The 15,083-nt window shown below is 35.5% G+C and overlaps 1 protein-coding gene across 1 annotated transcript in view; it reads right to left on the reverse strand.

Moving 5' to 3' along the window:
• The window catches only part of ZSWIM5 (zinc finger SWIM-type containing 5), a 199,663-nt gene that overhangs the window by 2,759 nt on the left and 181,821 nt on the right, over positions 1-15,083 (reverse strand). The window lies entirely within an intron of this gene.

The following is a 15,083-nucleotide window of genomic DNA, read 5'->3' on the forward strand; positions in this document are numbered from 1 at the left end:
AAGTACTAGTGCACAGAGTTAAGAAACATACCACTGGAAGGGCATGTATACCATACGAAGTGAAGGTCACTGTATGAAGGTAGTATAGTATATGAAAGATTGGTGTATTTTATGAAGGGATAAAAAGTAAAGATAGAACTAAAAGTAAGTCTTGTTTGACAAAGAGGTGTGGTGGTAAGAGTATATAGGCTTTGGAATGAAATGCATTGGGAATTGAACCCAGTTCAGCCATTTACTAGTTCAATTTCTTCATCCATAAAACAGAAACAGTAACTTTTAGGGTTGTTGTGAGAATCATAAACAACTTGTATATAGTTAATATTCTATGATCCTACTTTTGTAAAAAAAAAAAAGGTAAGTAGCAATGTGTGTGTGTAGTGTATGTGTGTACATATACATGATTAGAAAATCTCTAGGAATATTTCTACTGATGTCTTAGTAGGAGTCTTTTGATGTCAGAATGATGGGAGAGATTACCTTTTTTCTCCTATGATCTTTAAAAAACAATTTTTAAAATTAATAAACTTCATGTTATTTTTATGTTTTAAAATATTTATTTATGGGGGGAGGGGCAGAGAGAGAGGGACAGAGAGTCTCAAGCAGACTCTGCACTGAGCATGGAGCCTGACACGGGGTCCAATCCCACAATCCTGTGATCACAACCTGAGCCGAAACCAAGAGCTGGACACTCAACTGACTGCACCACCCAGGCACCCCAGATTTCATGGTTTTGTTTTTTTTTTTAAAGATTTTATTTATTTATTTGAGAGAGAGAATGACATAGAGATAGCATGAGAGGGGGGAGAGCCAGAGGGAGAAGCAGACTCCCTGCTTGAGCAGGGAGCCCGACGCGGGACTCGATCCCGGGACCCCAGGATCACGACCTGAGCCGAAGGCAGTCGCTTAATCAACTGAGCCACCCAGGCGCCCCAGATTTCATGTTTTTAAAGCAGTTTTAGGTTTATAGAAAATTGAGCAGATAGTACAGAGACTTCTTATATACCTCTGTCCCCACTTCCAGTTTCCCCTATTATTAAGGTCTTACATTAGTGTGGTACATTCGATGAACCAACATCGATATATTATTATTAACTGAAGACCATAGTTTACATTAGGGTTCACTATGTTATACAGTTCTATGGGTTTTAACAAAGCATTGGTATCATGGACCCATCATTACTGTACAGCATAGATTCATTGCTTTAAAAACCTCCCATGCTCCACCTCTTCATGTCTCTCCTCATTCCCCCTGAGAATACTGATCTTTTTATTGTCTCTATAATTTTGCCTTTTCCACAATGTCATACACTTGGAATCACAGTATGTAACCTTTCAGACTGGCTTCCTTCACCAAGCAATATACATTTAAGGTTCCTTCATATTTTTTTATGTCTTGATACTCATTTCTTTTTATTGGTAAATAATATTGTATTGTATGAGATGTACCAGTTTTTTAAAATTCAATTTAATTGACATATACTGTATTACTAGTTTCAGAGGTAGAATTTAGTGATTCATCAGTTGCATACAACACCCAGTGCTCATTAGTTCAAGTGCCCTCCAGTTTGTTGATCCATTCACCTTTTGAAGGACATCTTGGTTGCTTCCAGTTTTTGGCAATTACGAATATAACCTCTATAAACATTTGTGTGCAAGTTTTTGTGTGGACATGTTTTCAACTCATTTGGTAAAATACTAGAAGCCTGATTACTGGATCAGATGGTAAGACTATGTTTAGCTTTGTAAAAAAAACTGCCAAACTGTCTTCTTCCAAAGTGGCTCCACCCCTTGCATTCCCACAAGCAATGAGAGTTCCTGTTGCTCCACATCCATATCGATGTTGTCAATATTTTGGATTTTAGCCATTCTAATAGGTATGTAGTGGTATCTCCTTTTTAATTTTCATTTTCCTAATGATATATGATGCTGAGCATCTTTTCATATGTTTGCCATCTCTACATCTTCTTTTGTGTGGCGTCTGAGTCTTTTGCCCATTTTCTAAATTCAGTTGTTTGTTTTCTTACTACTGGGTTTTAAGAGTTATGTACGTGTTTGGGATATAAATTCTTTATCAGGTAAGTGTTTTACAGATATTGTCTCCGAGTCTGTGGCTTGTGTTTTCAGTTTCTTAAGAGTGTTTTTCACGGAGTAGAATTTCTTCATCTTTTTTTAAACAATTTTTAAAAAAAAGATTTTATTTATCTGACAGAGACACAGCGAGAGAGGGAACACAAGCAGAGGGAGTGGGAGAGGGAGAAGCAGGCTTCCCGCGGAGCGGGGAGCCCGATGCGGGGCTCGATCCCAGGACACTGGGATCATGACCTGAGCCAAAGGCAGATGCTTAACGACTGAGCCAGCCAGGCGCCCCCGAATTTCTTCATTTTAATGAAGTCCTACTTATCAATTTTTTCTTTAATGGATTGTGTTTTTGGTTTGTATTTAAAAAGTCACTGCCAAACCCAAGGTTGCCTAGATTTTCTCCTATGTTATCTCCTAGGTTTATAGTTTTATGTTTTACCTTTATGCCTTTGAGCTATTTTAATTTTTATGAAAGGCATAAGGTAAGGTCAGTGTCTGTTTTTTTTTTCCTGCAAGTGGAGGCCCAGTTTTTCCAGTACCATTTGTTGAAAAGACTATTTTTTGCTCCTTTGTCAAAGATTAGTCTACTATATTTGTGTAAGTTAATTTCTGAACTCTCTATTCTGTTCCATTCATCTGGTTGTCTATTCTTTTGCCAATTCCATACTGTCTTGATTACTGTAGTTTTATAGTAAGTTTGAGGTTGGGTAGTGTTAGTTCTCCAGCTTTGTTCTTCTTCAATACTGTGTTTGCTATTCTAGGTCTTTAGCTTTCCATATAAACTTTAGAGTTTTTCAGTATCCACTAAATAACTTGCTGGGATTTTGGTTGAGATTGTATTGAAGCTATAGAATCAAGCTGGGAAGAACTAACATCATAATAACATTGAGTCTTCCTACCTATGGACATAGAATATCTATTTATTTAGATCTTCTTTGATTTCTTTCCTCAAAGTTTTATAGTTTTCCTCATATAGATCTTGTACATATTTTGTTAGATTTACTAAGTACTTTTTTGGGGGTTGCTAGGGTAAATATATTGGTTTTTTTTTTTTTTAAAGATTTTATTTATTTATTTGACAGAGAGAGAGACACAGCGAGAGAGGGAACACAAGCAGGGGGAGTGGAAGAGGGAGAAGCAAACTTCCCGCAGAGCAGGGAGCCCGATGCGGGGCTCGATCCCAGGACCTGGAATCATGACCTGAGCCGAAGGCAGACGCTTAACGACTGAGCCACCCAGGTGCCCCAAATATATTGTTTTTAATTTCAAATTTCAATTGCCCGTGGCTGGTATAAAGAGAGGCAATTGACATATATAATATAAATAAAAGTCAATTACCTTCCTATATACATATGTATTTTTTCCTACATACATATATATATATATTTTTAAAACTGAAGTATAGTTGACATACAATGTTACATTAGTGTCAGGTGTACAACATAGTGATTCAACAACTCTAAGTTATGCTATGTTCACCACTCAAGTGTAGTGACCATTTGTCAACATACAATGCTATTAGAATACCAGTGACTATATTCCCTATGCTATACCTTTCATCCTGTGACATGTTCATTTTGTAACTGTAAATTTTGAGTAAGCCCCACACTGTCTTCCAAAGTAGCTGCACCAATTTGCATTTCTACCAACACTGCATTAGAGTTCATTTTTCTCCGTATCCTTGCCAGCCTAGTTATCTCTTGTTTTTAAAATAATAACCATTCTAACAAGTGTGAGGTGATAGATTATTGATTTTAAATTTTCTTTCTTTTCTAACATATGCATTTAATGCTATAAATTCCCCTCCAAGTACTGTTTTTGCTGCATCCCACACATTTTGATCATTTGTATTTTCATTTAGTTCAAAATATTAAGAAATTTCTCAAGATTTCTTCTTTGACCTATGTGCAACTTAGAAGTATGTTGTTTAATCTCCATGTATTTTGGGATTTTCCAGTTATCTTTGTTACTGATTTCTAGTTTAATTCCACTGTGGTCTGAGAGCATACTTTGTATGATTTCTTTTAAATTATTTAGGTGTGTTTTGTGGTCCAGAATGTGGTCTGTCTTGGTGAATGTTCCATGTGAGCTTGAGAAGAATGTATTCTGTTGTTGTTTGATGAAGTATTCTATAAATATTAATTAGATCCAGTTCACTGATACTGCAATTTAGTTCAAGTATATCCTTACTGATTTTCTGCCTGCTGGATTTGTCAATTACTGAGAAGAATGTTGAATTCTCCAACTATAATAGTGGATATGTCTATTTCTCCTTGCTCTATCAGTTTTTCCTTCACATATTTTGGTGTCCTGTTGTTAAATGCATACTCACATTAAGGATTATTATGACTTCTGGGAGAACTGACCCCTTTTATCGCTAAGGAATAACCCTCTTTATCCCTGTAATTTTCCATGTTTTGAAGTTTGTTTTGTCTGAAATTTATACAGGCACTCCAGCTTTCTTTTGATTTGTGTTAGCATGGTATACCTTTCTCCATATTTTGTTGTTGTGAAGAAATCTGTGTTTAAGAAATATTTTTAAAGATGAAAATAACAAACTGGCTAAACTCTTATGCATGCTTTCCTGAGAAGAGTTATCTTTTCCAGATTCTTCCTGCTTTCAGTGCAGCTAGTCTGGCATTGAGGCTATAGGGTGTGGAAAGTGAGGGCCAGAGTGTTGATACTCTCCTTATGTGTTTAAAGCCCTGGCCTCAGGGCGCCTGGGTGGCTCAGTCATTAAGCATCTGCCTTTGGCTCGGGTCATGATCCCCGGGTTCTGGGATTGAGCCCTACATCTGGCTCCCTGCTCAGCGGGAGGACTGCTTCTCCCTCTCCCACTCCCCCTGCTTGTGTTCCCTCTCTCTTGCTGTGTCTGTGTCAAAAAAATAAATAAAATCTTAAAAGTTTTTTTTTTTTTTATTTGAGAGAGAGAGAGAGTGAGAGAGAGCATGAGAGGAGAGAGGGTCAGAGGGAGAAGCAGGCTCCCCACTGAGCAGGGAGCCCGATGTGGGACTCGATCCAGGGACTCCGGGATCATGACCTGAGCTGAAGGCAGTCGCTTAACCAACTGAGCCACCCAGGCGCCCAAAAATAAATAAAATCTTAAAAAAAAAAAAAAATAAAGCCCTGGCCTCTGTTTTTTGTTTTTGTTTTTTTTTTTTTAAGAGAGTGCACAAGTGGGCGGAGGGGGAGGGAGAGAGAGAATCTCAAGCAGGCTCCATGCCCAGCAGAGAGCCTGATGCAGGGCTTGACACCACAATCCTGAGATCCCGACCTGAAATCAAGAGTCAGACATTTAACTGACTGAGCCACCCAAGTGCCCCTGGCTTCTGTTTTTAGTAGAAAATACTTGAAAGGTAAAGCATATAAGCTCAATCATAGAGAAATTAAATATCTGCCTAAAGGTACTGAGAGAAAAATCAAGCCCAGTGATGTTCAGTGTTTGTACTTAGGGTCTATTTGCTTGTTCCAGCACTCTTCATCAATTCATTTATTTATCTAATTTGTGGTAAATATATATAATAAAACTTGCTATTTTAACCATTTTTAAATGTACAACTGAGTGGTGCCAATCACATTCAAAATGTGTAAATATTACCACTATTTGTAAAACTTTTTAATCACCCCAAACAGAAGTCTCTGGTAAAACTCTAACCTACTTTTGTCTTTATTAATTTGCCTGTTGTAGCTATTTCATATAAATATAATCATATAATATTTATCATTTTGTACCTGGATTATTTCACTTAGCATGTCTTCAAGGTTTCTCCAGGTTGTAGCATGTTATCAGAATGTCATCTTTTCATGATTTAATATTCCATTGTATGAATATACCACATTTTATTTATCTGTTCATATGTTGACAGACACTTGGGTTGTTTCCAACTTTTGGCTGTTATGAGTAATGCTGCAATGAACACTGATGTATAAGTATCTGAGTCCCTCTTTTCAATTCTTTTGGGTATATACCTAAAAATGGAATAACTGGGTTATATGGTAATTCTATTTAAATTTTTCAGGAACAGGGGCTGACTCAGTCAGTGGAGCCTGTGACTCTTGCTCTTGGGGTCCTGAGTTCGGGCCCCACATGGGGTATAGAGCTTACATTTAAAAAAAAAAAGTAAAATTTTCAGGAACAATCAAACTATTTTCCATAACAGCTGTACCACTTTACATTCCCACTGGCAATGTACAACATTCCAGTTTGTCTACATCCTCACCGACACTTTACTATTATTTTTTATAATAACCATCCTAGTGGGTATGAAGTGGTATCTCGCTGTGGTTTTGATTTGCATTTCCCTAACGACTAATGATGTTGAGTATCTTTTCATTTGCTTATTACTTATATATCTTCTTTGGAGAAATGTCTCTTCAAGTCTTTTGCCCATTTTTTTTTTAAAGATTTTATTTATTTATTTGAGAGAGAGAGAATGAGAGAGAGAGCAGGAGAGGGAGGAGGGTCAGAGGGAGAAGCAGACTCCCCGCCGAGCAGGGAGCCCGATGCGGGACTCGATCCCGGGACTCCAGGATCATGACCTGAGCCGAAGGCAGTCGCTTAACCAACTGAGCCACCCAGGCGCTCGTCTTTTGCCCATTTTTAAAATGGGTTGTCTTTTTGGTGTTGAGTTGTAGTTCTTTATATACTTATATATTAAGCCCTTATCAGATATATGATTTACAAATATTTTCTTCCATCCTGTAGGTTGTCTTTTTACTTTCTTGACAATATTCTTTAAAAGCTTTTAATTTTTTCTAAACATTTTACGTTTAAGTCACCTCTACACACAATGTGGGACTTGGAACTTACAACCCTGAAATCAAGAGTCACATGCTCCACCAATCAAGCCAGCCAGGCACCCTCAAAAGCTTTTAATTTTGATGAGGTCCAACTTATTTTTTTCCTTTGCTGTTCATGCTTTGGTGTCAAAACCAGGTTTCTTGTAGACAACATATAGTTAGGCCTTTGATTTTTTTGTTTTTGTTTTAAATTCGCTCTGTTAGTCTATTAAAGATTTTTATTTTATTTTTTTTAAGATTTATCCATTTAAGAGAGAGGGGGTGAGTAGGGGCAGAGAGAAAGGGAGAGCACTCTCAAGCAGGCTCCCTGCTGAGCATAGAGCCTGACGCAGGGCTGGATCCCAGGACCTCGAGATCATGACCCGAGCTGAAATCAAGAGTTGGACGCTCAACTGACTGAGCCACTCAGGTGCCCCAGTTTCTTTTCTTTTCTTTTTTTTTTAAAGATTTTATTTATTTATTTGACAGAGAAAGACAGAGCGAGAGAGGGAACACAAACGGGGAGTGGGAGAGGGAGAAGCAGACTCCCTGCCGAGCAGGGAGCCCGATGCGGGACTCGATCCAGGGACTCCAGGATCATGACCTGAGCCGAAGGCAGTCGCTTAACCAACTGAGCCACCCAGGCGCCCTGCTCCAGTTTCTTTTAATTGGTATATTTAACCATTAACATTTAAAGTGATTACTGATATAGTTGGATTAATATCGACCATATTTTTTAACTGTTTTCTATTTATTACACTTACTCTTCGTTTTTTTTTTTTTTTTTAATTTCTTCCCTTTTTGGCCATCTCTGGTTTACATTGAGCATTTTTTATGATTTAATTTTCTCCTCTCTCTTATCAATTATACTTCTCTTAAAAATTATTTGTGTTTGCCCTAGAGTTGCAGTATACATTTACAATGAAGCTAAGTTCATTTTCAAATAATTATACCACTTCATAAGGTGCCTTATAATAGTATTCTCAATTCTTCCTTTCCTTCTGTAACATCATTGCTGTTATTCATTTCACTTATCTTTAAGCTATAAACACCCAATATATTGGTACTATATATTGCTATTATTATTTTAAAAATTTAAAGACTTTATTTATTTATTTATTTTTAGAGAGGGAGGGAGGAAGGGAGACAGACTGAGAGAGAATATCTTAAGCAGGCTCCATGTCCAGCAAGGAGCCGATGTGGGGCTTGATCTCACAACCCTGAGATCATGACCTGAGCTGAAATCAAGAGTTGGATGCTTAACTGACTGAGCCACCCAGGTGCCCCTAAGATTTTATTTTTATGTAATCTCTACACACCAACATGGCGCTCAAACTTACAAACCTGAGATCAAGAGTCATGTGCTCTACTGACTGAGCTAGCCAGGCACCCCTGCTATTATTTAAGCAAGCAGTTATCTATTAGTTCAACTAAGAACTAAAAAAAAAAAACCCAACAGTTTTATTTCACCTTCATTTATTTCTTCTCTAACATACCTCTTTTCTTTATGTAGATCTGAGTTTAACATCTATTTAATTTTATTTTTCTCTGAAGGACTTCTTGCAAAGCAGGTCTATTGGCAATAAATTCCCTCAGTTTTTGTCTGAGAAAGTCTTTATTTCTCCTTTACTTTTGGAGGATAATTTAGCTGGATACCAAATTCTAAGTTGGTGTTTTTTTCTTTCAACACTGTGCATATTTCACTTCACTGTCTTCTTGCTTGCATGGTTTGTGAAGTGATGTAATTCTTATCCTTTTCTCTATAGGTAAGGTGGTTTTGTTCTCTGGCTTCTTTCAAGATTTCTCTGTCTTTAGTTTTCTGCAGTTTGAATATGATATGTTTAGGAGAAAATTTTTTGGTGTTCATACTTCTTGGTCTTCTCTGAGCTTCCTGGATCTGTGTTCTGGTGTCTGTCACTAATATTGGAAAATTCTGAGCCATTATTACCTCAAATATTTCTTCTGCTCCTTTCTTTCTTCTCCTGGTATTCCCATCATGCATATGTTAGATATCTTTTCTAATTGTCCTACAGTTCTCAGATATTCTATTCTAGGTACCCCCATCCCACCATTCTTTTTTTCTCTTTGCATTTCAATTTAAGCAGTTTCTATTGACATTTATAATTTAAGAATTTGGAAATATTCACATGGTTCAATGTTGAAAAGATACAAAAGGTAAATAATTAAAAGTTCTTTCTCCCCCTCACCACTGGCCCCCATTCACCCACTTCTAACCCTATATGCAACCAATATTATGAGTTTTTGAATTACCTTCCAGTATACTCTATGGATAATAAGGAAATACATTATCTAGTTCCTCTCCTTAAACCTCCCCCCCCAATAGTAGCCTAGTATACAAAGATTTGCATGTCTTTTCCCCACATATCAACATATCTTGGAGATTCTTCGACATCAGTACATAAAGAGCTTCTTTTCTTTTAAATGGCTGCATAGTATTCCATTTATGGATGTACAGATTCACAACTCTTTAATCAAAAGCCTTGGGTTTTGAATGTGTTTTGGAATTCAGAATTTTTTTTACAGGAAGATAATTTATGCATACATTATACATAATCTTTGCAGTGGGCTTGGGGCAAGATCCCATAACTAAACACACTGTGAATGAATAAATATTCACACTAGTTGGGAAGAAGAGCAAAATCAGTATTGTTATTTAACAATATAGCTGTAAACTGGGAAATGAAATGAAATGGTGTGATATAGACCATAAATACTTGGTACTCTTTATTTCTAAGAAAACATTCAATAAAACCTAAAACCAAACTATCTTTACATACACATGGAATAAATATTTGCTATATTTGACTTCTTGAGGATCTTAGGACAAAAGGTTTCATCAGGTTTGCTATTATTGTCACCAAAGATTAGAATTAGATATTTAATGATGGGCCAAGAATGGGATTATTTAATGATAAAGCAACACTACAATAGATGACCTTTAAAATGTGTAGTTCTAGGGTAACTCTAGGTATCTCATTAATATGGTTTTTCTAGATAAGTGGTCTCTTCAATTAAGTAAGCAGCCATAATCTCTTCACTGATAAATGCATATTATTCAAGGCCAAGTAAATGCTCATACATTTCCCTTATATTACCTATGGAGATTTTTTCCCATCTGTTATATCTCACCATTGTCATCACTACTAGTCTCATGCTTACTTGGGTTAGCAGTTTTTCTATCTTGCAAGGAATGTACAATAGGTACACACTTTATTTGGTATGTTTTTGATATCAGATTGCTCTACCTCAGTGCTTCTACAACCTTGGTGAACATAAAAGTCATCTTTAGAATTTGTTTAAATATAGATTCTTGGGCTACACCCACAGAGATTCTGATTCAGTGAGTCTGAGAATTTGCATTTCTAACAAGCTTCCAGGTGATATTGATGCTGCTTGTCCACTGACCACACTTTGAGTAGCAAGGTTCTGACTTATCCAGACTTCTAGTCAATAAAATTTTAGTGTAAGTAATAAAACTATGTATCTTCTCATTAGTGACACAAAATCCTTCAAAGTCTTTATCTACAAGTTTACTTTCGAACATTATTGTAAGCCAAAGTCTCTGCCAAATATTTATCAATCATTCCAAACACCAGCAACTGTGTAAATGGCATCATTAAGGTAGGCCTGATCAAGCTTCTGCAATAACTTCTTTAGGAAGTCTTGGAAGTTAACTGCTGCCAAGTAGAGTATGAAAATTAAAAAAAAAATTATATTTGCTCTTCATTGGGAGTAAAATTTCTTAGTCATAAGAAGTTCAGGAAGGGTATGTGTGGAATGGTGGTGGTCCAGGAACAGTATAACTATATGGTTGTCTTCATTCCAGCTTGTGTGCAATGAGTTCCTATCATTGGTACAGATTATTGAGTCAGTTAGAAAATATCTCTTTGATTACTTATGCTTTTTTTCCTTACAGACTAACAAATAAATTGTGAACAACTTTTGAAACATCTTAGATGTTGGCTTTTTTCTAACTTTAACTGTCTGCTGCATTGACACATTCCAGAACTTTCAACCTGTGCTTAGAGTCCCTTAAAACCTCTTGCTCATTAATCATTGTTAATTTTTTAAAAAAAGAATACAGGCCAGAACAGAGTTGTTACAGCACTGTATACATGTTTGGTACTATGGTTTTCATTAAAAATTATCTTAACAAGTTTATCAATATAATTTTCGTCTACTTCATGATAAGTAGAAGCTTCTTTCTTTATCATAGATATTCAGATATTTTATACCATGATGCTTCTTAAATTTCTGCAGCCAATTCTGGTATTTTACACTCACTTTAAATATGTTCAGTACTCATGACATATTCTAGCTTTTTTCATGACCAAAAACCAGTCAGGGGCATAGTCATACTGCTTCATTGTTGAATCTATGCAATCATGGTCATTTCAACATCTTCATTTTTTGCCCTCTGAAAAATACTCTGTTCTTCATTAGTTCTGGTCATTGTTGTCCTGGTAAAACTTCAACACTCTATTTTTTTCAAGTCATATGTTGTGTTAATTCCCACACCCTATTCTTTATAAGATGCCTCACTGACATACCTGATTAAGCTTCTACACTAACTCTATTTTCTGTGCTACTGAAAATGATAGATACTTCCATCATTTCTTCTTATTCTTATCTTCAATTTTCTGGACATTTTTACAGGACAATTAAACTCAAACAGACAAAATGACAACAACACAAACAAACAAGGCAACACATTACCAGTGAACAGCAAAGATGGGTATGTGACTAAGAGTGCTGAGGATCAACTAATGCCTAATGTCAGCGGAGGTCAGGCTTTGCCGTGAAACTTAAAACAGTTTGGATTTTCAAAGCTGTTCAGATTTTGGAATTCCATGTAAGAGATTTTGGACATAATATATTTAATCAGTCTCCTATTGATGAATACTTAGAATGTTTCAAATATTTTACAATTACAAACAATGTTGGACTGAATAAACAAACATCATTTCACATTTGGGTACAAATATATTTGTAAGATAAAATCCTGGAAATGAAATTGCTGGGTCAAAGGATATGTGCACTGTAATTTTCATAGATATGCCACATTGCCCTCCACAAAGGATTATCAATCTATATCCCACTCCACACCTTTGCAAACACAATGTTTTATCAAAATGTTTTCTTTTATTTTGAAATAATTTCAAACTTACAGAAATATTTCAAGAATAGTACAGAGAGGTCTTTTCTTACCCCTTTAGCATTCAAAAGTAAGTATGTGATTTGATACCCCATCACTCCTGAATACTGTTGTCTACACTTTAGGCAAACACGGAAACTCTTCTACATATCCACAATACAACCAACAAAATAAGGAAATTAATATTGATATATTAATATCATCTACCACAGATCCTATTCAAGTTTCACCAATTGTTCCAATAACGTACTTTATAGCAAACAGATTTTATACAAGATCATATGTTGTATTTAATTTGTCCTATCTCTTTAGTCTTTGTCATTTTGGAAAAATTCCTGTCTTCCCTTGACATTCATGACCTTGACCACTTTGCATATTAAACTAGTTATTTTGTAAGTATGCCCTTCAATCTGGGTATGCCTGATGTTTCCTGAAGTTCTTATAGCTTCCTAACTGGTGTTACATAATTTTGACTTGACCCATTACTGATGGTCTTAACTGTGATCATTTGATTAACGTGACGTCTGCCAAGTTTCCCTATTGTAAAGTCACACATTATCCTTTTGTGATTGACAAGTATTTTGTGGAAAGATACTTTGAGATAATGTAAATATCCTTCATCAAATGTTCACCCACTAGTTTTAGTGTCCATTGATGTCTCTTGGCTGAACTAAGTATTATATGGTTGCCAAATGGTATATAGTCTCTCTCATTTTTTCTCCCAAATGGTATATTCTCATTCCATCATTCTTTCCACAATCATTAGTTGGCATTCCAGTCTTTTCATTTATTTGCTCAAACCAGTATAAAACTCATGGATACCTATTTTATTCAATGCGTTATAATCAGTTGCCATCATTACTTAACTATACATTTATTTATAGCTTTATTGAGGTATAACTGACATATAATAATCAGCACGTATTTTAAAATGAAAAATTTGATAAATTCTGAACATATGTATACCCCCAGAAACTATCACAATCAAGATAATGAACATATACATCACCCCCAAAGTTTCCTTGTGACCCCTGGTGATCCCGTCTTCCCTTCCAATATAGCTTGCCCCAGCTCCCATTCCCAGGAGACTGCTGATCTTCTTTCTGTCACTATAGTGGGCATTTTCCAGAATTTTATATAAATGGAATAAAACAATATGCAGTTTTTCCTTTGGTCTGGCTTCTTTCACTTAGCAACAATTACTTTGAGATTCATCCATGTTGTAGTGTGTATCAACAGTTCGTTCCTTTTCATTACTGGGTAGTGTTGCACTGTATGGTGATAGCACAGTTTATTTATCTGTTCACCTATGGATGGATATTTGGATTGTTTCCTGTTGTTTGTTATTAAAAACAAAGCTGCTATGAACATTCATGTTGAAGAATTTGTCAGATATATACTTTCCTTTCTTTTGGGTAATACCTAGGAGTGCAATGGCTGTATTGTATGTGTAAGTGTCCATTTAACTTTTTAAGAAATTATAAAACGGTTTCTCAAAGTGGTCTTGCCACTTATGTTCCTGCATGTAGTACATGAAAGCTCCACTTGCTCCACATCCTTGACAGTCCTTGCTATAGTTTTTTTTTTTTAATTTAGCCATTTTCTTATTGTGATTCTATTGCATTTCCCTAAGAACTAACAATATTGAACATTTCTTCATGTGCTTATTTTCCATCAGAATATCTTCTTTGGTGGAGTGTCTCTTCATATCTTTGCTCACTTAAAAAATGTGTTGTTCATTTTCTTATTATTGAGTTTTGAGAATTCTTTACATATTCTGGATACAAGTCCTTTATGAGATACGTGATTTGCAAATATTTCTCCCAGTCTGTGGCTTGTCTTTTCATCCAATAGACACTTCATAAAGCAAAAGTTCTTAATTTTGTATGTCCAATTTATCCATTTTTTCTTTTGTGGATTGTACTTTTAATGTTGTATCTCCAAAATCTTTGCTTAACAAAAAATGAAAATGATTTTTCCAATGTTTTCTTCTAAAATTTTATAGTTTTAGCTTTTACATCTAGATCCTTGATCCATCATAAGATAATTTTTGTGTATGTTGTACCATTTGTTGAAAAGACCATCCTTTTTCTCAGCGGAATTGGTTCTACCCTTTATTGAAACAAACTGACCTAATATATATGAGTCTGCTTTGGGACTATTCTTTTTCATTGATTTGTTTGTCTAAACACCAATAATCCTATTTTGAATATTATAGCTTTATAATAAGTCTTGAAATCAAGTAGTATTAGTCTTACTACTTTTACTTTTCTTTTGCAAAGTTATTTTTGGCTACTCTAGGTCCTCTGCATTTTCATACAAATTTTACAATCAGATAATCAATATCTATCCCAAAGGCTGTTGGGATTTTGATTGGAATTTCATTGAATCTATACATCAATTTGTAGCAAATGAACATTTAATAATATTGAGTCTTCTAATCCATAAGTGCAGTATGTCTTTCCATTTATTTAGGTCTTCTTTCATTTCTCTCAGCAGTGTTTTATGATTTTCATTGTATAGGTTTTGAACGTCTTTTGTCAAGTTTATTTTCAAGTATTTCATATTTTATTTATATTATTATAATAGTAATTTTTAAAATTTCAATTTCTGATTGTTCATTGCTGGTATATTGATTTCTATATATTGATCTTGTATCCTGCAACCTTGCTAAACTCATTTTTAATTCTAATAGCTCCTTCTAGATTTCATAGGATTTTTCTACATAGTTGAGCGTGTCATCTGAGAATACAGCTTTACTTCTTCCCTTTTTTTAAAAGATTTTATTTTTAAGTAATCTCTACACCCAATGTGGGGCTTGAACCCACAACCCTGAGATCAAGAATAGCAAACTGAGGGTTGCTGGAGTGGGGGGTGGGGTGGGAGGGATGGGGTGACTGGGTGATAGACACTAGGGAGGGTATGTGCTCTGGTAAGCGCTGTGAATTGTGCAAGACTGTTGAATCTCAGATCTGTACCTCTGAAACAAATAATGCAATATATGTTAAGAAAAAAAAGAAGAAGAAGAAGAAGGTAGCGGGAGGGGAAG

This window comes from Neomonachus schauinslandi, chromosome 4 (assembly GCF_002201575.2).
Source record: "Neomonachus schauinslandi chromosome 4, ASM220157v2, whole genome shotgun sequence".
In the NCBI taxonomy this organism is placed as follows: Eukaryota; Metazoa; Chordata; class Mammalia; order Carnivora; family Phocidae; genus Neomonachus; species Neomonachus schauinslandi.